Raw genomic sequence first — 24719 nt, 5'->3', positions numbered from 1 at the left:
TGAAGCCGGAAACTGCTGAAACTGAAGCTGTAACTGCAGAAGTAAAGATTGACTTGCGTGGCCTAGAAGATCTCCTCATATAAACTGCGTTGTAGGTTCATCTGAACCTCCTCTAGAAGCCGAAACTTTTGGTGGTGGAATGAAGTCAATCCGACGGTCGGTTTGTGAGATATGGTCTGCCCTAGTTTGATAATGAAACCGCTAATGCTAATGCTGCTGATCTAGGGTTTGTTACTGCTAATATGAATCAGATTTATTGTACTATTTCTCTCTGCTAAATTACTGAAGATAAAAGAAGATTCGATCAAAGGGTTTCCCCACACATTTCGGGGTTTGTCCCTGGCTAGCCGCCACATCTTGTGTCTCTTGTCTTGGCTTGTTTTCTGTCAATCGTTTAATGTTCTATCTGCACTTTACTTTATGTACATGTGATTGCTAATCGGTGGAATATAATAAGAAAAAGAAGTAAACTATTATAAGCATAGAACATACCATAACTTAACAGTTTGCTCATGTATTTGCCCAGTTTGTAGCTTCTGCTCACGTCTTACACATTGTGAGTGATTCTTTGGAGGTGAAATACAAGTTTGGTAGACCATTCTCATTCATTCTTGAGCAAGTATTGAGTAGTGGAGGCAGGCAAGTAGTGGAATAGATTTGGAGATCAGATCTTAGTTGTATTGTGTGTAACAGGTGGAGTTGGTACTGGATTTCTTGTGATAAGCATTGTACTTTGTAATGTTACATGGTCTCAATCATTAATATACAGATAGTGTGGGGTTTTTAGCGAGATGCTTTCCCCGAGTTACATGTTGTGTTAATGTGTGAATGCTCTTGATGTTTTATTGTTATTGATGCTGCTATATTGATTATCAACGTAGAGGAGCTTATGTATTGTGTATGTATTCCGCAATAGTACATGATCAGGATAATCTCCATTGAATATGTGTTAAATTATTCAAAAATTTCTACAGATAAACCTCAGGAAGGTTGAGGAGTCTCATAAAGTGTCTGGAAGAAGTCTAAAATATATATGTCCAAGGAAAAGCCAACATAGTTGTCTTTTGTGCATGAATTTTGTTTTACTACTTATTTTTTGGAAGGCATTGTACATAGGAGAAGGGATTGGAATGATATTTTATTATCAATGGAAAATTTGAAGCGTTTCATGTTCCTCATTCTTAGTTCTCTATGAAGATTTTTTTTGGCTACTAGGACTAACAAAAGATACAAGGAACATTGTTTAAATCATAGTTACTTGATTTGGAAGGGAAAAAAAGTCATTATCTAGTTTGAGATTATAATTTGTTGATTCCTCTTCCATGAAGGAAGTCTTGAACATTTAAAGATTGTTTATCTATTAAATATCTAGTTGGTAAAGCAAGTTAAATGTTCAGAAACATTGACTCTACCTGCTACATTTGTTCCTTGTCAATAGTTGAAGGATGTTGTTCAATCCCCACAAAAACTATATTGGACCACCATATTTTTTCTTTTATATCAAAATGGAATATCCTTGTTGAGGCAAGGGTAATCTATGGATTTTTAACATTTTTATATGGAAAAGAGAATTTGCACATCACAAAGTCTGATGGACTTGTAAAAGGTGTAAAATGAGTTTTGAGAAACTGGAGTTTGTAAATCCTAGAAGAGTGGAAGTCTTGAATGTAAAACCCATAAGGAAGGAAGGTAATTGGTGATGAAGACAAGGATGATAAGGCTACAGAGGGTGATTTTTTCAAGATGGAAAGGATCAAGGGGGAGTTGAAAATTCCCTTCAATTGATTAAAAGATAAGTAACTTATATCTCTCTTATGTGATAATTGTAGTTGTTAGTTAACCTCTTGTCTTTATATCTTTTTGTTGGTTATAATCATTCTTCCATGGCTTTTTAATGATGTTTTCAAGTATATTATGAAGCCTTCCAGGTCTCTAGCATCAGGACAAACATAGAAAATCTTGTGGCAAAAGGACAAATGGGGAAATGGAACAATACATCTAAAACCATGTCAGATGACTAGAAGAGCTTCCAATTCAGAGGAAGTAGACTGCCAGAGCAGCAAGTCTAACAGAAAGATGTATATTAAAATTGTGTTGAGACTTAATGAGAAGTCAGTGGTGACTTCCATGGGGATCTACAAGACCTAGTATTCAATAGATGGTAGCATAGAGAAGTACAAAGCAAGATTAATGTAAATTCTCCTAGTATGAGGGAGAATATCATGCTAATAAATTTTCTCCAAATTGTCAAGTATACTTGTGCTAAAATTATTTTCTCTATGATTTTTGTTGAAGGTTACACTAGATGGATGTAAAGACAATTTTCCTCAATAAGGTAGCTGAAGAAGAAGTATACATAAAGCTACCTCAAGCTTTTGAGGGACATGAAGGATTATTTTCCTTGCAAATAGTAGAAGGCCTTGTAAAAGAACCTCATACTCGGAATTATTGGATTAATCAATCAAGGCTGATATTTTCATCATATCACTTTTTTTTACAAAGGCATAAAGACTCATGTGTTAGAGGGAGTGGCCAAGCCCTCTTTAATGACAAAGGTATTTTACCTCTGGATTCTAAATGAAGGATCTTGATTATCAGACTAGATAGTTGATGTGCTTCAATGAATAGATAGCAACAATGGTAGAGGGAGCATCCAGGGTTGCCACAACAGGATCTATTTCAGAGTGAGCACCAAGTTAGGGTGACCAGAAATCAGTCATGATGATGGCTCCAGCAAAGGAAGTTGGTCAGCTTATGGTTGAACCAAGACATGCAGCTCAACATGTATTGAAGTAGCTACATGGTATTGTTAGACATAAATTGAAGTAATAAAGTACAACTACAGGGAGTCGCAAATTTAAATTGGGTAGTGAGTGCGGGAGATAGAAAGAGTACATCAGGACGTTTCTCTGTTATTTTTTCTTGGATGAGCAAGAAGCAGGCATTTGTTGCACTCAGTACTACAGAGACCGAGTAAATTGTAGCTTAGTTGGTGATTTTTGAAACAATATGGTCTCAAAAGCTACTTGCAAAATTGTTTAATTATGTGTAGGCAATTACCATGATGACATGTCAACTCAAAATGAGATGTAGTATCAAGACATAGTAAAAAAGGAGCAGTGTGGCTCCAATTCTATTCTAAAAATTAGTAAGTTGTTGACAATGCCTCTATCTTGGGGAAGAAATTTGTATACCTTGAGGACAAGATTAGAATGGTTGATAATGCCTCTCTTAGTGACAGGAAGTGTTAATATGATAGCATCAAGGACATTCATTCTCCCTAGGTCAATTATATTGGTCAGGATTAGGGAGAATGGTCCAGAAAGGGATAAACATTCTCCCTGGGTCAAGTGTGTTGACCAAGATTAGGGGGAATGGTCTAGAAAGGGACAATCATTCTTCCTGGGTCAACTATTTTGACCATAAGTAGGAATAATGGTTCAGTGTGTTTAGAGGCTCAAAATTACTTAGTTAAGTGGGTGCCTTTCAACATCAGCCTCATAATTACTCTCCAGATAGGTTGAGTGAGCACATTTAGCATCATGGCCCAAAATTACTCATGTAGAGTGAGGCCTTTGGGATTCAGACAAGAATAACTCAAATGAATTGAGTGTGTCCTTAGGGTTTCACCATGGGTCAAATATGTTCACTAGGATGATGGGAAACCAAGACCAGTTTGTATACCATGGGTTAGAGGGGCTGACTAAAATAATTGTGACTAGTTGATGTTAATGATGTACCACGGGTCAAGGTACTAACCAGAATTATGTTAACTAGTTGATGTTGTTGATTTACCATGGCTTTGAGTTGTTGACTAAGATTATGGTAATCAAATGATGTTGATGTCGATGAAATTTTTTTAACCTTGGAGAAATTTTTCAACAAGAGAACATCTGAATAGTCATTATGAATACATCCCTAGATAAGAGGGAGTATTGAATTTTGTATTTATGGTTAGTCTTCATAATTAAATGTTTTAGCCCTTCAAATATATCTAAGACATGTTCTTCATGCCATCTTTAAAACACGGGGAATTTTGAATTTCTAAATTTGAATTTTTGGCTCAAAAAATATCATGTTGTCCCTCCTAAAGATCAAGTCGACCTACCCCTATAGACACACCTATTCAAGTTCATCATATAATTATATACCTATTTGATCTCATTAATTGAGAGGCAATTCGAATCACTCATTGATAGTTATATTATTTTATTCATGCGAAGATAATAGACCTAATTTCTGAGCATATCAAAGTCTCTTCTAAGGTAGATTGGAGAATATTTGAGGCAAAAATATTTTTCTAAGCATACCTATTGGGCAGAAGGTTGAACTCTGGCAGGCCTACTGAGAAGAAGGCCAAATTCTAGCAAGCCTACTGGGCATAAGGTTGAACTCTATCAAACTTATTAGGCAAAAGGAAAAATCTTGATCAAACCTACCTATTGGGCAGAAGTGTAGGTTTTAACCCCGTACAGAAATTACCTGCATACGAATTCTAAAACACAGAAAATAAACAATGCGAGAGCATAACACATATACACAGAGATTTTCCCCTGGATCCAAAAACCAGGACTACCAGCTTGATTTTTCATTATGTTCCTTTCAATGTTACAATACATATTTATACATGTCGAAGCATCCAATACCATGGACCGAAAACCATCGCATCCAAAACCATGTGCGAAAAATCATGCACAAAACCATAGGTAGGTCCGCCCAACCTAATATAGGGTCCAAAAACAAAATTTCCGGGGCACTACCCCAGACCCCATAGAGTGGATTTACCTGCACCCCTTAAACACCCTATGACCCCCACCCCCCCACTACGCAATCGGCGCATAGAAGGGGGGGCTTCACCCCCCTTCTAACCCCCCCGGTTAACTACGTGGCTAGTCGTGAAAAGAATATAACACAACCCAACATTCTCCCACTTGTTGTTTTCTTTCCACAGGGGACCACAAGAGAGCTTAGTCATTTATCCAGCCCTGCAATGCCCATTGTTTCTCTACACCAAGTGAACTTCTCAGAGCTCACAAATTTTGTCAATGCATCTGCAGTATTCTTCAAAGTGTCCACCTTTGCCAGCAACACCTTTTTGTCTTCTATCATATCCCTCACAAAGTGATACTGAACATCAATGTGCTTTGTCTTTGAATGATATGCAGGGTTCTTTGCCAAGAAAATTGCACTTTGGTTGTCACAGTCTATCCTTATAGCTCCATGTACTAACCCCATACTTGAACACAATATCTGCATCCAAACTGCTTGCTTGCATGAGTGGCTGCCATGTATTCTGCCTCTGTAGTTGATAGTGCCACTACAGATTGTTTCTTACTCATCCAACTGATTGCACCTCCAAATAGGTTAAACACATACCCACTTGTAGATCTTCTTTGATCCAGATCTCCAGCCCAATCTACATCAACAAAGCCACGAATATCCAACACTGTCCAATCCTGGTCTTCCTTGGTAGCACGAACCATAATCACTAGGGCCACGCAAATACCTGAAAACCTGCTTCACTATTGTCCAGTGGTCCTTCCCTGGTTTTGACATAAACCTGCTCAATACTCCCACTGCATGTGCAATGTCTGGTCTAGTACAGACCATCACATACATTAGGCTACTGATTGCACTTGCATATGGAACACGGGACATGTCCTCTTCCTCTTCTTGTGTCTTGGGACATTGTTCAACAGATAAGTTTACACCTACAAGAATAGGAACCTTCACCAGTTTACCATCCTGCATATTAAACCTCTGCAATATTGTCTTGACATACTTCCTTTGGTTTAACCAGAGCTTCCTCTTTGTCCGATCTCTTTTAATTTCCATGCCCAAAATATAGTTTGCAGCACCAAGATATTTCATGCCAAGTCCCTGTATAAATGTATAAAATTTATGATACCACATCCTTGGTGACTGTCTTAACCCATACAGAGACTTCTTTAACTTGCATACCATTTCTTTCTTACCCTTCACCGCAAAACCTTTAGGTTGCTTCATGTAGATCTCCTCTTCCAGATCCCCATGAATAAATGTTTTCTTCACATCCATCTATTCTACCTCAAAAACAAAAGCAGTAGCAACAGATAAAAGTAATCTAATAGAAGCTACCTTGGCAACAGGAGAAAAATATCACCAAATTCAATTCTTGGCACCTAGGAATAACCTTTTGCTACCAACCGAGCTTTGTATTTCTCCACCTTTCCTTCTGCATTTATCTTCTTCTTGAACACCCATTTGTTGCCAATGGGTTTCCTTCCAGCCAGCAACTCCAGCAGATCACAAGCCCCATTTTTGTGCAAAGATGCCACTTCATCAACCATGGCCTCTTTCCAAAGATTTCCATCCTCTGAATCTACTACTTCCTTCACAGTTCTGGGATCATCATTAGTAACAAATACAGCAAAATTTGAATAGAATGTATATGGACTATACCTTTCCGGCTGCCTTCTTTCTCGAACTGGTCTTCTCACACCCAGAGTTTGTGGCTCTTCATCTTCTTATTCATCCTCTGTTGTAGAGTCTGATTCTTCCTCCTTAAGCTCAAACTCTATCTTCTTAGGTTCCTTTGGTTGGACTTCATCTTTAATAACATCTTTCACCTCTCTAAACACCAAATCTTGGTTGTACACAGCCTTCCTTGTTACTGGATTCCAAAGCTTATAACCCTTTAAACCATCCTTATGCCCAATAAAGATGCACTTTTCAAATTTACTATCCAACTTGGTTCTTTTCTCCTTTGGAACATGTACATATGCATCACATCCAAATACCTTCAGATGTGAAAGAGAGGGTTTCTTACCAGTCCATACCTCTTGTGGAGTCTTTTCCTCCAATGTTGATGAAGGTGATCTATTGACCAGGTAACATGCAGTCTCCACTGCCTCTACCCAGAATTATTATCCTAACCTAGCACCACTGAACATGCTTCTTTCCCTTTCCATCAATGTCTTGTTCATTCTTTTTGCAACTCCATTTTTCTGAGGTGTATATGGAGTAGTCTTCTGGCGTGCTATACCACACTTCTTAAAGAATTCTTCAAATTCCTTACTGCAAAACTCTCCACAATTATCTGTCCTCAACACCTTTATCTTCTTCTCTGTCTGGTTTTCCACCAGAGCCTTAAATTCTTTAAACCTATCAAAGACTTCAGATTTCTTCTTAAGGAAATATATCCATGTATTCCTTGAGAATTAATCTATAAATGATACATAGTACATAGACTTACCCAGTGATGGAACCTTCATAGGTCCAAACACATCACTGTGCACAAGCTCTAATATATGTTTCGCCTTCTTACCACCAGAGGGGAAACTCACCCAATTATGCTTACCATATACAAAATTTTCACAGAAATCAAAATCCATAGAGCTATTACTCATACCTTCTACCATACCTTTACCATGAAGTATTTGAAGGCCCTTCTCTCCAATATGTCCAATCCTTTGATGCCACAACATGGTTTTCTCTCAAGAGACCACTAGATTTTCTGCTCCACTTTCAGGAATCACAGAACTGTTACACCCATCAATAACAGTGTTACCTTGCAGCTTGTACAATGTTCCAATCTGAACTCCCCACATCAATACCAGTGCTTCCTGAACCATTTTGTAGGTATCCTTCTCGAACACTGTTTTTACACCTGCATCATCCAGCTTGCTTACAGAAATCAGATTTCTGGCTAATGCAGGAATATGCAGAACACCCTGAAGTGTTCTAACCCTTCCACCTTGCAAATTTAACTTTACTTTTCCACGACCAACGATTCTATCCTTCCTGTCATCCCCCAAGAAGACACCACCACCATCATATTTCTCATACTCACAGAACCACTCTCTATGGGGAGTGAAGTGAAAGGATGCACCTGCATCAATCAACCATGCCTCATGATCTACATGCATACTTGAAGAAGCCAAGTACACATCCCCACCTTCATCTAAGGTGGTTTTCACCTCTGCAGAAGGGGCATCATTAGATCCCTTTCCTTTATCAGGATCTTTAGATTTACAGTCCCTTTTGTAGTGTCCTTCCTTTCCGCATTTCCAGCACACCACCTTTATAGGTTTTCCTAGAGATTTAGATCTCCCTCTAGATTTAGATCTCCCACTTGATGACTTATTTTTTTGTTTCTATTCTAGGACCTTCCTCGTACAGACAAGGCATCACCATTCTGACTCTCCATATGTTTCCATCTCATCTCTTCCGTCAGCAATGTTACAGGGAAAAGTGTCTACACAGAACTGCTTATCCCACTAAGGTGTGATAGCTACCTTAGAAACAAACAAAGTAAAGCTACTTTTGTTTTTCCTTTATGAAGTATAGATGAGAGAAGAACAAAGAAGACCAACCTCTGTCTTGTGCTAATCTCCTGGTTCGATTCCTCTCTCTCTTGATAGTCTTTCGCTACTTGTTCCCTTGCATGCCCAGCTTCACAGAGTACCTGTAAGATCACAGTAGCATAGCACTATACAAGAACATGGATCTATAATCATAAACAATCTAGGATCAGATGTAAATTGACCATACAAATGCAACAAACATAAATGACACAAGAGTATGGAGGAAAACTTGAATAGCTTTTATTGATAAACAAGAAAGATCCAAGGGAGTTACAACCAGTTGTTCTGACCCAGCATCATCCTCTCAACAAAGAAGCCCCTCTTCATCTCATACAAAGCTTAGATCACCCAAAAATCTGATGTTGTCTCAAGAAACCAACAGAATTCCTTACAATATGCAAAATTCCAGCCTCTGGATCTTTGGGATGAGGGATCCATATATAGATATCTGTAAGGGAGATGAGTTAGCTTGTGATTTGATTAGTGTCTTCCCTCTGATATTTCTTGCTTCCACTTGGAGATTGATGATATCTTACTCATCCTTGGTCGAATTCAGAGAGGCAAGTGTCACAAGGGAAGTTTCTGGAAGTTTCCATGCCTCTCCACCTCACGGAATGACACTGCCATTTGTCACTTCTCGCCCATCGCACCCCATAGAAGGGCTTTTTGAAATGCAACGCACCCACACAGTGTGTTTAGGTGAGATGCAACGCACTTTGCTTATGGAGCAGCTGAAATGATCCTGTTTTGACCAGTTCTAAGCAGTTTTTCATGGAGAACTTCTAGGAGAAGCTGTAATCAGTTGACCTTGTTCCTTTATGGGTTATAACAACACTTTTAGGGACTTAGGAGCCCTTGGTTTATGGACATTTCATGCTTGGGGTTGTAGTGCCCAAAAATGTCTATAACAGTTGCCCCCTAAAGCATGAGGTCGTTAATCTTTTGATGTCGGGTGAAATGCTTTATTATGAGGATCCGAAGTTCTTTCAAGCTGGGAGGAGACCTGTAATAAGATACAATACAATACATTATCTTCATAATATTTTCATGATCTAGTTGAGGCGGGCATTCCCATGCTCAGCTTTATAAATTCATTTTCATGTACATAGGACAGACAATCGTCTGAGTGTAGACTGATGATTCTGGTAGAGCCATCATCCCTTTGATTGGATGATTATCTATGTACATTTGATGTCGTTATTTCCCTGAATATATATCGTAGCCCGGATGGATGAAACTAGATCTGGGGTCTTCAATCTCGTCTGATCTTCACTTGAAGTACAAGTCTATCCACGTGAGAGATGTTCTGGAGTCGAACATGGAAAGACATCGCCTTATTACCAGCCAATGATGTAAGCTGTTAACAGGCGTGAGAGGAATCACCGATAATGATAATGACCCTCAAGGTACTGCAGTACAATTCACGTGGTGTGAATAAAGGACTTGGCGTCAAACACCACATAAAATCTTTCGGTTGAAGGCCGTTTATGTAAACCTGTCGCCAGAAGTGAGAAACTTGCCATTGAGGCATGCAAGCTTCAAAGTACTGAACGGGGTGTTCCTAAATCGACTTCTTGGATAATGAGCTGATGTCGACAAGAAGTGATCCGTCACAGGAGGGCCTTAATGAATCCCACATCAATGACATGGAATGGAGCAAATGATTTTAATGGAGGTGAAAACGATCTGATGACATACGGTTCATGGTGGCGATCATGAAAGAATGGATTATGAATGTATTGTAGTGGGTGAGACACAGGTGAATTCTCTGAATGACTTCTCTTGAACATATCGGCGACACTGACATGATGGATCAGTAGCATTACCCCAAATGTGGATGGTGTGATGGGACCATGGCGATGTGACCGATGAATGAAATAACCCAACCTGACTTGGATGTGGAGTGAAAGTGTCATGTTGAAGAGCGACTTGCTACCAACAAAGTTTCTTCAAGTTTTCTTCCCAATTTTCCCCAATCATTGCTGAACAGTACCTCTTTATTTTTGTCAGGCTTGAGGAGGATAACATATGCTTGTTCTATAATTTTCCCTTCGGGAAAACCCATCGCTATGTTTTAACGAGCCTAGCGATAGTGAAACTCGTTCTTGTCTACTATGGACAAGTTTGTCGCTATTAAGTTTTAACGAGTTTAACGACAAAGATAACTCGGTCCTTTTCAATTTTAGAGAGTCTGAAAAGGAACGTAAAGGAAACTCCAAAATTCCTTTTTCGTCATCTAATCCCTTAAGTCCGAAAAAGTATAAAACAATACAGAAGGGATGAATTTTCAATCTGTTTAACGAGCCGAACAAAACAAGCGCTCGATCTTTTTATGTAATAATCCCTCAGGTCCAAAAAGATTAAAATCTAAAGGAGGGATAGCACTTCCGCTCCCTTTAACAAGCTGGAGAGGCCAATGGCTCGGCAATCTTTTCATATTTTACGAGTCAGTTGAAAAGAGATTAAAGGAGACTCGTCTTTTGAGGAACGAGTGATAAAATTAGGTAGCAGCTGATTCCAGGTAAGGTTTGGAATGTTCCAATCACGGCAGTGTTACAAGGATGGCTAGTGAGATCACTCTTCGCAGCTGTTCCTCAAAAGGGGTAAACAATCAAATGGAGGTGAATGATCGGCCAATACAGAGTGGAGGTGATGATGAGAACGCGACCAAGGCTTTTAAAGGCTGAAGTACAACATTCACGATGGTTATTTACCGGGAAATAGTTCATTTTTTAATGAGCTTAAACGCGGGGGGAAAAATTTGCTCATGGATTATGTTTATTTTTTAACGAGCTTGAACTATGTGCTAAAGTTGCTCGATTAATCCAGTCGTATAATAAGAATGTCCCATTTTAAAACGGCAATTTTTAGAGTTTTTCCCCACATCCTTTCTTTATGCAAGTTAGGAAACTACCAATCCTACGAGTTTAAAGGGTTAGAGGACCTACAAATTTAAAAAATAAATAGTCGCTCCTCGCTTTCATGCCAAAAGGTTTGCATGCCCCTAGGTATAAAATAAAGTTTCAAGGCCACCTTTTGTTCAAACTGACAAAACATTTGTTTTATCAGGAAAGGTATACCTCTTTCAGGTTACCCAAAGATTGTTCTATTCACAGTGCAAACAAAACACTTCTTCGACGATGTCTACCGAAATAGACAAAGGTGAGTGGAGGAGGCTACTCCACTCACGTAACTTTGACAAGAGAATATTGTTCCAGAATAGCTCCCTTTTCCAATCACGGACGGGAGTACAGACGAGTCATATATCTCTCGCGGAAACCTACCCTATACATGAATTTTTCATGCCGAAGCAGACCAGGGTGCATGCCCCCTGGGTTTCAGTCATGTCCCCCGAATCACTCGCGCTCATCAGGTGGGTGGACTGGGGATTGATGAGACATTCCCTGTGTGAAAAGACCATTTAGGGATGGTATATGACTATTTTCTATGCATGATCTAGGAAATGAAAGCTGGTCCACGAGCTTGACCACTCTTCCTTCGTGCGGAAAACACATTACTCTAAAGAGTGAGGAGACAATGGCTCTCATGCAATAAATATAGTCTCATCCAAGGAGTATATTATAATCCAGGGGTCCTTGAACTACCATTACGTTCATGTGAATGGTTTTCCCTCTCAGTGTTATGGGCACATTCGGAAGGATCCCTAACGGCCGACTGGTTCCTTTGTCAAAGCTTGTTATATTTCTCATCTCAGGCAAAAGCGATGGTGAACCAAGTGCTTTCCAAGCAGTCAAGGAAAGGATACTCACAGAATCCCCTTCATCTATGATGGTACCAGCCATAACCATTCTATATACTTGAGCAATAATTCGGAATGGTACACTAGCTAGTAAACGAGGTCTGCCTAGTTGATTCCAGTCGAAGGAGACAACTAGGTTGCTTGGAGGTGGGACCGAATAGACGGCCGGGTACGATTATGACGAAATTCCTTCCTGTGGTAAACGAATGGGTAAATTTCCCCCATGTTCATCGGAGTCTGTGCTTACGAAAAGAATTTGGATGGTGTCATCCTTATTCTCTTCTGTGACTGTATCATCTGAAGATGGAACCTCTGAAGGCAAGACCGGGTCAACTGCCGCCTCTACCTTTTGACTTTCGTCTGGTATAGGCTCAGATGGTTTGTCTTCAATGATAGACGCTTCGGCCGACCACCTGGGCGGGTCAGCCGACTTTTCAACTAGTGACGGACTCGGCAAGAGTTTTTTATATCCAGGAAGAAGTCGTAACGGTGAAACTGAACGATCATCCAAAACTCTTTTAGCCTCATCTAAGAAGGGACAACGGTGGACGGCATGGTCCCCGTCGTACAGTTTACAAGGAAATCTATATTTTCCTTTTTGTCCTGGGGCTTCACTTTCACTAGTCGACGGTGTGTTTTCAACATGATCATCAGAGGTTGACGACACCGGATTGTGCAAACGAGGAGACCAGTCCCTTAAGATCCGAGGGATGCAGGGACAATCTCGATGATAGTGGTCTCCTTTGCAAATGACACATGGCGATTTAGGCCTAATCGGTGCAGTGTGTGGATTTTTGCTAGACGACGCTTGGTTGCCCCCTTTCGCTTTTGACTCCTTCTTCTTCTTTTCTTTCTTCTTCTTTTATTTCTTCTTCTTTTCCTTCTTCTTCTCAGGTACTTGATTTTTGGCTTTACCAACCCCATCAAGTGAAGAAGAAGGAGGAGAGGAAGAATTGGAGGAAGTAGAAGGTTGGTGGGTAACACTGGATTCGTCTAGTTGCTGACTCGACTGTTTAGGAATTGCGGTGTTCTTAATGACAGAGGTTGAGAAGAGCCATATGGGCAAGTCGATTGTCAATCCTGGAAGCGACAATGTGGCCATATGGGGTGCACCAACATCTCCCCAAGAGGAGAAAGGACTAGGATTTCCTCCAAGGGGAATTCCTTGGTTGGTGGATTCCATTTTCTCGACTTGAGATCAACGTAGGGAAAGGTGATGATTATTTCGTTTAAAATAAATTTTAGACACTTTGACACAACTTGTTTTTTAAATTTTTAAGAGTCGAGAAAAAACAAAAGATGACTCTAGTCGCCTTCGATTTTTAATGAGCCTGAAGTGACAAGTGCTCAAATGGACCTTTTCCGTTAAGGAGTCTGAAAAGGAACGAAAGGGACTGCTCTGGAAATCTAGGTAGAGGGATTACCAAACCAATCGCAAAACTGCAGAATACTTTTTACGGTACGGCAGTCAATCTTCCTGAATGTTGTGTTCAATGCATTGTGATCGATAGGGCGGCAGACACGGCTTCCTATTGATAAAGGATTAAACCTATTGTGGTCTCCCAAAATATACTCGACGGTACATGGGAGCACAAGTCTGTACTAGCACTTATCGTCTCAAAGTGGAGGAATCACCCAACCATCATTGAGAACAACAGTTAACAGGCTTTACGACGCCGGAATACGTCTCTAGCCTAGACTTCTAAATGTTGTGCGTTAGGTTCCAAATCGTTGTTAGATTCATTGAATTTATTTTAAAGTTGATCTTGTTTATGAAGTTTGCCTTTCAGGTTCACCGCAAGATGTAGATGTGTAATTCCTAAAATGCAATCTAAGATGATAAACAGTCTTTTATCTTCTTTGTGCAATGAAAATCCTAGCTACTAAGGAAAGAGAGACAGTATTCTTTTACAAGAGCAAAGAGCACACTCTAAATGCACTTTCCTAAATCAAACCAATCAAACAGTCTAAATGCAAATGCACATGCATGTATTTGTTTTCGACTTTCTTAGTATGTAAATGATAAAAGGAAAGTTGATGCACAAATCTGAATTACTTTTCAAGTGACAATTATCAACAAGTTTCTTTTCGAAATAAAAAATGGAGGCAATCACAACACCTTACAATTTGGAAATGAATACTCATTTTCGACACTAGAAAAATTACAAATTCAGACCAAATACAATAGTAACAGGATAATCAACTATCTACAGCAATCAAACTCTTTCCTATGCCTAAAAACGACACTTGCGACGCTTTCAAATCAAAGGACGACAGTACGATTACGTTACTTTTGCAAAGGAGAACTGAAAATGACCCAACAAACACACAAAAACATTTACAGTTCTTTTGTACAAAGGAGGTGGAATAACAGCAAAGAAAAGGGGTCTCAAACAGAGATATACTGATCATAGGCAGTAAAATTCATGAATAGAACTGGAAAGAATGGACTACAGAAACCAAAACTGAACAACGCCTAGTCTGATCAGCACACCTGTAACACAGGGAACTTGAAATGCAGTGCACCTACTACTCTCGGGAAGTGCGCTGAATTTCAGATTCACAGAACAGTACCTGCGTTGGGCCAGAGACGAGACTTTGCTTGGGTTCTGGGTCACAGTTTGCAGTTTAGTTCATGGGTTTTGGCCGAGAAAATGGTAATCAGTAATGCAACTATCAGGGGTAGATCTAAGGAGGATCTAAGAGCTATCACAAAGGGCAATCAAAGAGTTTGTAAATCAGTTAAACAAATCCCGGAGATTGACTGAAGCGGCATTTATCTACTTTGCATTTGCATAGCAAATGCAGTTCGAAAGCTACCTGGCTCGACTTCAGGATCCGTCTGTAAGTTTATAAAATAGACAACAAGGAAGATAAACAAACAAACTAATTCGTCCCCAGCGGAGTCGTCATTTTGTTACAGGGAAAAGTTTCTACATGGAACTGCTTATCCCACTAAGGTGTGATAGCTACCTTAGAAACAAACAAAGTAAAGCTACTTTCGTTTTTCCTTTATGAAGTATAGATGAGAGAAGAACAAAGAAGACCAACCTCCGTCTTGCGCTAATCTCCTGGTAACAATTCCTCTCTCTCTTGATAGTCTTTCGCTACTTGTTGCCTTGCATGCCCAGCTTCACAGAGTACCTGTAAGATCACAGTAGCATAGCACTATACAAGAACATGGATCTATAATCATAAACAATCTAGGATCAAATGTAAATTGACCATACAAATGCAACAAACATAAATGACACAAGAGTATGGAGGAAAACTTGAATAGCTTTTATTGATAAACAAGAAAGAGCCAAGGGAGTTACAACCAGTTGTTCTGACCCAGCATCATCCTCTCAGCAAAGAAGCCCCTCTTCACCTCATACAAAGCTTAGATCACCCAACAATCTGTTCTTGACTCAAGAAACCAACAGCAATTCCTTACAATATGAAAAATTCCAGCCTCTGGATCTCTGGGATGAGGGATCCATATATAGATATCTGTAAGGGAGATGAGTCAGCTTGTGATTTGATTAGTGTCTTCCCTCTGATAGTTCTTGCTTCCACTTGGAGATTGATGATCTCTTACTCATCCTTGGTTGAATTCAGAGAGGCAAGTGTCACAGGAGAAGTTTCTGGAAGTTTCCATGCCTCTCCACCTCGCAGAATGACACTGCCATTTGTCACTTCTCGCCCATCGCACCCCATAGAAGGGATTTTTGAAATGAAACGCACCCACACAATGTGTTTAGGTGAGATGCAACGCACTTTGCCTATGGAGCAGCTGAAATGATCCTGTTTTGACCAGTTCTGAGCAGTTTTTCATGGAGAACTTCTAGGAGAAGCTGTAATCAGTTGACCTTGTTCCTTTAGGGGTTAGAACAACACTTTTAGGGACTTAGGAGCCCTTGGTTTATGGACAATTCATGCTTGGGGTTGTAGTGCCCAAAAATGTCTATAACAAGCAAGGATGAGACTATTTCATCAAACTGCAAGGCAGTTGTATTGCTACCTATTGCAATAACCAGACTATCCCACGAATCTGGTAGAGAACACAACAAACTGATGCACTTATCTTCATATAAAATTTCAATATCAACAGATAATAACTGACTTACCACAGTATTAAATGCGTTCAGATGCTCTATCACCGAGTCTCCATCTTTCATCCTCGGGTTATACATCTTTTTTCGCAGGAACAGTTTACTCACCAGAGACTTAGACTGGTACAAATTCCCTAACTTGTCCCACAAAGCCTCCGTTGTAGCTTCCCCTAATACATTCAGCATTACTAAATCTGAGACACACAATCGTATTGTGCTCTTTGCCTTCTGATCCAACTTCTTCCATTCTTCATCGAACACTCTCGTTGGTTTAGTACCCAGATCTACCACAATCCACTGATCTTTATCCACCAACAGATCCTCCATATTGAGTTTCCACAACTCAAAACTCTGACCATTAAATTTCTCAATCTCTATCTTTCCACTGCTCGCCATCCTCTTTCACCACCAGAATCGATCCCGCAAATCTCCCACTGAACAGGGTCAACCACGGGCCCGAGCGAAACCACTCAGCAAAAAAGGCGTCCCCTTGAAGCCAAAACAGCTTTGATACCAAATGTAGGTTTTAACCCCGTAGAGAACTTACCTACATACGAATTCTAAAACACAGAAAATAAACAATGTGAGAGCATAACACATAAAACACATACACACATACCAGCTTGATTTTTCATTATGTTCCTTTCAATGTTACAATACATATGTATACATGCCGAAGCATCCAATACCATGGAGCGAAAACCATCGCGTCCAAAACCATGTGCGAAAAATCATGCACAAAACCATAGGTAGGTCCACCCAACCTAATATAGGGTCCAAAAATAAAATTTTCCGAGGCGCTGCCCCGAACCGCATAGAGTGGGGTTATCTACACCCCTTAAACCCCCTATGACCCCCCCCCCCCCCCCCCCCCGCTACGCAATCGACGCAATGAAGGCGGGGCTACACCCCCCTTCTAACCCCGCGGTTAACTACGTGGGCTAGTCGTGGAAAGAATATAACACAACCCAACAAGAAGGCTAAATTTTGAGCACACCTCTTAGGTAGAAGACCAAATTCTAGGCAAACCTATCTCTAGGAATATTGACTAGGTTTTGATATTAGTCGGTTTGACTTTATTTTGACTATAAGGATCATATTGTATCTCTTGTTGAATTGAATAATTTCTCTAAGAAAAAGGTTGATGGGTTTTTCCCCCAAGTGTCTTTTCCCAGGGTAAAATATTTTATATATTGTGCTTGGTTGTCTCTTCATGATCCTACTAAAATTTTCCACTCTATTATTGAAGATATTATGTGTAATTGCATAATGATGAATTGAATACAAGAGGATTTAAAGTAAAAATCATTAGAAGTAATTTATCAGCTAGAAGACCTTGAAAAAATAACTTAGAATTGGAGTTTGTGTGAAAGAGAGGCGTTAAAAGAAGCCAGTCTATGTCAAGTTATCCTCCAGGGCTTATCCTCCCTATGTGGCCATTCTGAAACAAAAGTCTACCTTAGCTAAAAAACAAAAATGGTGGAAGGCCTAGTTTAAGGCTGAAGTTTCATTTTTTTTAAATAATACCCCTTCTTATGGAGCCAAGATTCATATTACTAGAAGAGAAGACTGAGATCCACTCTTGTAACTTTGAACTCCTCAATTTATGTTGAAGATAGGTCAAAAGGCCTTAGTCTGTTTTAGTAGGTCGAGGAATCATCGGATCCTATTACAGAGGGCTAAGAATTTCTCATGGTCTATTGCGGTGGGTCGAGAAACCTCAAGAAGGCTTAGGAGTCTCAGAAAGTGGCCAGAAGATATCTAAAATATCTTTGTCTAGGGAAAAGTCAACAGAGTTGTCTTTTGTGCATGAAGTTTGTTTTAATCTTTAGATTTTGGAAGGAACTGTACATAGGAGGAGGGATTAGACTGAAATTTTAGTATCAATGGCAAGTTTGAAGTGTTTCATGTACCTCATGCAAATTCTCTTTGAAGATTTGCTCTCACTACTAGGATTGAAAGAAGATATAAGACACATTGTTTAAATCATAGTTTGAAGGAGTTTGTTGCATGAGGTTCCATGAAAAACACATTACAGTGATGGATGTTCAATGCTGAGTGTGAGGCATGGGAATAGAGACTTATAAAGAGGTCAGCAAAGATCAAAAAAGTCTTCTAAAAGTCTAAGGTTTGATGCCTCCCTAAATCATTAGTATGCGTCATCATTTAATTTACTCACAATGTTTTCCTTTGAGATCAAAGATTTCGTTGGAAACATTTTTCATCTAGAAGAAATGATCACTTGTTAAATAACTCTACCAATGAAGACCAAAGTATAAGCCTAGTTGAAAAGAGTCTTGTATCAAAGCTTTTGGATATTGGTGAAGTAAGGATTAATTTTTGTATTCCTTAAAGGACAAAGTTTAAAATTTATGTTTCATAAGACTAAAACCTGCTCCTTAGTTAGATCCAGGGACAATGTCAAAAATTATTTATTATGAAGGGATCCTTGAAACGAAAGTTATTCTTGTTGAAATAATCTCTTCATCTAATTTTGCAAATCAATTTCAGATCTCCAATGGTGCTCGTGCAACTATAGGAAAATGTTGTTAGATATTGATATGTGGCATAAAAGTCATATTGATGTCTCAAGTAGTAAATGCATCATCATATGCATTGAATTTGAATTATAAGGACAGGTAAGGGAGATGGGCCAAATGTACTGAAAATATTCGGTTTCCTGGAAATTGATGTGAGTTGAAATTAGTAGGACATTTTCTTTGATATACAATTTTCCTTGGAGTTACAAAGATCTAATTATTTAATGCCATGAAAATATCATGTATGATTGAATAAGGGTTCTTATTAAGAATATGGCTTGCACTGCACTATTGTGATTATGATACGATGTATATGGAAAAGTTTTAGAAATATGGTAATTTTAATACATCTATAACGAATCCACCAAAAATGATCCTCTCTAAGCCAAAGGGAGTTAAGAAGTACATGTGAAAGTAGCATTGTCACTTTAAAAGGGGATAAGTTCATGTTTTTATGACGTGGTCAAATTATTGTTGTCACAATGTTTTTGAGAAGGTCGAGTTACTTGATTTGGAAGGGTCAAGGGTAATCATTTAGTTTGAGGAAAAAATTTGTTAATGTCTCTTCCATAAAGGAAGTCTGGACCATTTTAAGATTGTTTACCTATTGAAGGGCTAGTTGGTAAAGCAAGTTAAATGTTCATAGACATTGGAATACTATGCCCTCATTGGACATTTGTATATATGACTCGACATGTTATATTTTTCCCTTATCGATAGTTGAAGGATGTTGTTCAAGCCCCAGAAATACTATATTGGACCATCATATTTTTTCTTCGATATCAAGATGGAATGTCTTCAATGAGGCAAGGGGATCCTATGTCCTTTGGACATTTAGATATGGAAAAGAGAATTTTCACATGACAAGATTTGTTGGACTTGTAAAAGGTGTAAAATGAGTTTTGAAAAACTAGGGTTTTTAAATCATATAAGGCTGTAAGTATTGGATATAAAAGCCCAAGGTTTTATGCACAAAACCCTAGAGTTGGACCTAGATCAATGTTTCTACAACCCATTCAAGGAAGGAAAGTAATTGATGATGAAGACAAGGATGATAAGGCTACAGAGGATGATTTCTATAAGATGGAAAGGATCACGAGGGAGTTGAAAATTCCCTTCAATCGGTCAAAATATAAGTAACGTATATCTATCTTTCATGATAATTGTTGTTGTTAGTTAACCTCTTGTATTTATATATTTTTCTTGGTCATAATCATTCTTCCATGGCTTCATAATGATGTTTGTAGGTACATTATGAAGGTTGTCAGGGCTCTAGCAGTAGGAGGAAGCATCAGGAAGAACAAAGCAAAATTTGTGGCAAAATTACTTGGTTCAAAAGGGAGAAATGGAACAAGACATCTAGAACCATGTTAGATGACTAGAAGCATTTCCGTTTTAGAGGGAGTAGTCTGTCAGGCCAGCAAGTCTAAAGGAATGATGCATATGAAAATTGTGTTGAGACTTGAAGAGAAGTCAGTGGTGACTTCCAATGGGATATACAAGACCTAGTATGGAGTAGATGGAAGCATATATAAATACAAAGCAAGATTCATGTAAATTTTCCTAGTAAGAGGGAGAAGACCATGCTAAGACATTTACTCCAAACTGTCAGGCACATTTCTGCTAAAATTATTATCTCTATGATTTTTGTTGAAGGTTACACCAGATGGATGTAAAGATCATTTTCCTTGATAAGGTAATTGAAGAAGAAGTATACATAGAGATACCTCAGGTTTTTTATGGACATGAAGGAGTCTTTTGATTGCAGATGGAAGAAGGCCTTGTATAGACACCTCATACTTGGTATTCTTGGATTATTGGATCAAGGTTGATCTTGTCATCATATTAATTATTTCTAAAAAAGGCAGAAAGAGTCATGTGGTAGATGGAGTGGTCAAGTCATCTTTAGTGATAGAGGGAATTTACCTCTGGATTCGAAATGAAGGATCTTAATTATCAAACTAGATAGTTAATGGTATTCAGTGACTAGATAGCAGAAGTGACAAAGAGAGCATCGAGAGTTTCCACAACAAGATTTGTTTCAAAGTGAGAATCTAGTTAGGGTAACCATAAAGTAGTCACGATGATGGCTCTAGAAAAGGAAATTGGTCAATTTAGGGTTGAGCCAAGACATGCAGCTCAACATGTATTGAAGTACCTGTTAGAGTCGGTCTAGTAGCCCTCCACCAGAGATCAAAGCTCTTTGCATTTCATGATTAGGTGTCCCATCAGTGTGATCATGTTGCATTCTGTTAGGCATGCCATAATATTGGTGGAAGGAGTTTATGTCATTATTCCCCTCTTGTTTGGCACTGCTAGTTCAGGTTTGTTCAAATAAATAAAGCCCTCAAAGGGTCATTCATCTTGCTTCAAGTTTTAGGTTTTAGGTCTAGGGTTGAGTCTAATTTTATCTTGAGAGGTCATCAAGGACCAGCAGGCCAGAGGGATGTCCTTCATTAAACATTTCTCATCACTATACAGCTAAATTTTTACCTTGTTCTCAAAAACTCTGTTTTTGAAAACAAGGTCATTATCTAATTTTTGTAAAAATTCTCAAAATTTCAAATTCTTCAAATGTCGAAGTGCAGCCTTGGTCTCCTTTGCCAAATCATCCCAGAAGCTATCCCTGCAAAAATTTTCAGAAGAAATCATCATTTCAACCAATTTTTCAAAGAAATGAAATTAAAGGTCAGAGCCAATTAAAGCAAAAAGTGTCAACATTCAAAACATTACAAAGTGGGTTTTGGGCAAGTAAAAAATTGAAAGGAAGCCTATAAAAGCATGCCATCCCTCATTGGTAATTCATTTGCCTCTCAACACTCCAAGAGAATACTTGTCAAGACGGTTTCAAAGTTCATTGGGCGAATTGAGCAGTTGCAGCAGCGCGCTACGCATCAGAGGAGGTGCGCTACGCTTTGAGGGCACGCTACGCATCAGCGCGCATTTTCCAGTTCAATTTAACTCAGGCGCTACGCGTTGAAGGCGCGCTACGCATCAGGCTGGGTGCGCTACGCGTTGGGTTTCTTGCTCAGGAAATCGCCAGCAAGCCACCAAAACTACTTCTCTCTCAAAATCTTTTCAGGTAGGCCTCTAATCATGGTGATTTTTGGTTTGGCTAAGATGAATGAGCAATGAACATGCAAAAAATGCCATGCTAATATGAAGTAAAAACGCTATCTTGCTGTATCAAATTTTAAAAATGCAAATGTGCTAGGGTTTCATTGAAATTTGCTGCCCAAGGTTACCTCTTTTCCATTCCTCTTTCCCCATATTTTCCTCACCATTTTCCTTGACATATTTCCATGCAAATTATATAATTTCCCTATTAAAAATCATTAAAATCCATAAACCCTACTAATTCCTAAAACCCTATGTAAATTTCCTAAACCCCACTTCCCATTAAAATCCCACAAATTATGATTGTATATGTTCCATGTTCCTTTCCTAAAATTTCCTTTCACATTTGTTTTCCCTAATCCCCTCAATGTTCCCTTTTCCCTAACATTTCCCATGTGTGTTTTTCCCCTTGGTAACAACATCTAAACAAGTCAAAACAGCAGTTCATTGGGTGCACAGTCAGCATTATTTTTCAGTCACTTGCCTCCAAAACCATGTCAGAAACCGAAACAGATTATGAGCAAAGTGATGACCGTGAAACAACACCAGAGGTAGAGGTGCCAAGGAGGCATCACAGGGGTGGCAAAGGTGGTCAGCATGTCAGGGAGGAGCCCACCTCTTTGGCTTATCTACAAGCTTGTCCACTTGCAGTGTCATGTTTCCGATATCTATCATGCTATGAATATTGTGAGAGAATCTCCCAAATTCAACACCACAAGGAATTGGCCCGCTTGTTTGTCCTACATTTGCACAATGGGCATGTGAATCTTGCAGGAGTGGACTTCACATTGTCACCCGAGATTGTTGCTCAAGCAACAGGGATACCCAATATTGGAGAAGAGTGGAACAAGCGCCAGCAGTTGGACAGATTTCATTATGAGCCATATATCAAACCTGTATATATGAGGCACCTAACTGGTGTTTTTCCCTTCAGATTCTTAAGAAACGAGTATGCACCTTTGATGAGGATCATCATTCGCTATTTCACTTGCGAGGGCAGATTTTCACGTTTATATTCGTACCATATCCGTTTGTTGATGCATTTCACACGGGTACGAATGATGAACATTCCATTCTTCATGTGCCGAAATATAGAGAGGATGGTGCCCTTGGTGCAAAGAAAGAGCCCAGCACAGCAACACAAGAGCATCTATCATTATTCACTGATCAAGATTGTGGTCATGCATCAGTTGGCACAGCAGGGTATTCCATGGGAGGATTTCATTTCTCGTGACTTGTTCACAGTGCCACAGCCACCTCCTGAGGTTGTCCATGATGAGGGAGGGCCTTCACATCAGTTTGACATTCCATATCCCGAGCATGTCAGCTCCCCTCCATTTGTCACATATTAGCGAGGCCACAGGGCCTTATTTGCATCTGCACGGCGAGTATTATCTCCACATCAAGTGGAAGGGGTCTCGCCTTCTTCATCAGCACAGCGAGTGTTATCTCTACATTAGGTGGAAGGGGCCTCGCTTTCGACAGCAGCACAGGTACCAGAGAGGCAAGCAGCCTAAGATTGATGAGGGGCCATCAGGTGTTCCAGGCATAGATGTTGTTGACCTTGATATAATTTCTCCTAGCCTAGAGTCAGAGGAGATCATCCAGCAGCTAAGGGCTGAAAATGACTTGTTGTAGCAAAAATTGGAGATGGAAAATTGGAAAATTACTTATTTAGAGCAGCGCAACAAGCAATTAGAGGATGAACACTCTCTTGATGAGTTGCGGAGGATCCGAGAAGACCGGAACTTGGCTCGCAAGAGACCCGGTGATTTGACACCTAAGAAGCAAAGCTCTATGCTCATTCAGGTGAACACACATCTAGAGAGGTTGATAGCAAAGGCAAACAGGGACAAAGACATGCTCTGACACATGAAGAATCACTATTGGGCTCGAATGCATGTGTGTAAAGCAAGAATGAAGGTGCTCAAAGGACGGTTGGCCAAGGCACTAAAACGGAGGAAAAGGCCCGATCCCCTTCATATTTTGGCTGAGGCTTCCTTGAAGGAGCATGGAACTAAATGACACACCTTCAGCTCAAATTTCAGAGAATTTGGAGCAATTTTGGTCATTTTTGAATTTTTTGGTCAAAAAACAGGTTTTTGCCCTCAACGTGTAGCGCGCCGTGCGCTACCCTGAATATGGGCAAGTCCATTTCTCAAAAACTCAGCATTTTTGGATTTTTAATGACAAATTACACTTGCCCAGCTATTGCCAAGACATTTCATCAGGTTTTGAGCCCTCAGAAGGTCAATAAACATGCAAAAAATGACTTTCTGCCACTTTTTGGACACACAGGAAGCAGTCTTGGGAGATTGCAATTTTCGAGGGGCAAATGACCACCAAATTGAGAAATTCCACTTGGGCTGGAAATTAGACATCCAAACCTTTCCAAAAAGCCTATTTTTGCCTCATTTGGATGTCGGGAAGTGCCTCAAAAGTTGGCTCAAAGGCACGCTACGCGTTGAGAATTGGGGCGCTACGCATCAGGGAAATTTGCCAGATTTTCACCTACAACTCAGCAAAACGCGGATTTGACTAGTTTTGACTTTTTGGAGTGATTTTTCATCCTACTTGATGTAATTGATGTAATTTTATGATTTCATGGCACTTATTTATCTCTTCTAGAAGATTCATTCTTAAAAAGTCAAAAATTTAATGAATGAATTGGTTTCCTAGCTTATAGAGGCAAGTGGTTTTGACTGCCTAGATTTTAGTGCTCAGTTTAGAATTGGTTGAAACAGCTCCTAGGATGATGAGATCGACCCCTAGAGGCAAGGAAAGGTGTTAGCTTGCCTATATTATGTATTTTCTTAGTCATTTTCATGGTTGGACTCTTGAGGGATAAGCTTCTATTGTATTA

Source organism: Pinus tabuliformis, chromosome X (genome assembly GCF_031772625.1).
Source record: "Pinus tabuliformis cultivar Carrire ecotype Pingquan chromosome X, CPIR1, whole genome shotgun sequence".
Classification (NCBI taxonomy): Eukaryota; Viridiplantae; Streptophyta; class Pinopsida; order Pinales; family Pinaceae; genus Pinus; species Pinus tabuliformis.
This window is presented reverse-complemented; position numbering follows the sequence as displayed.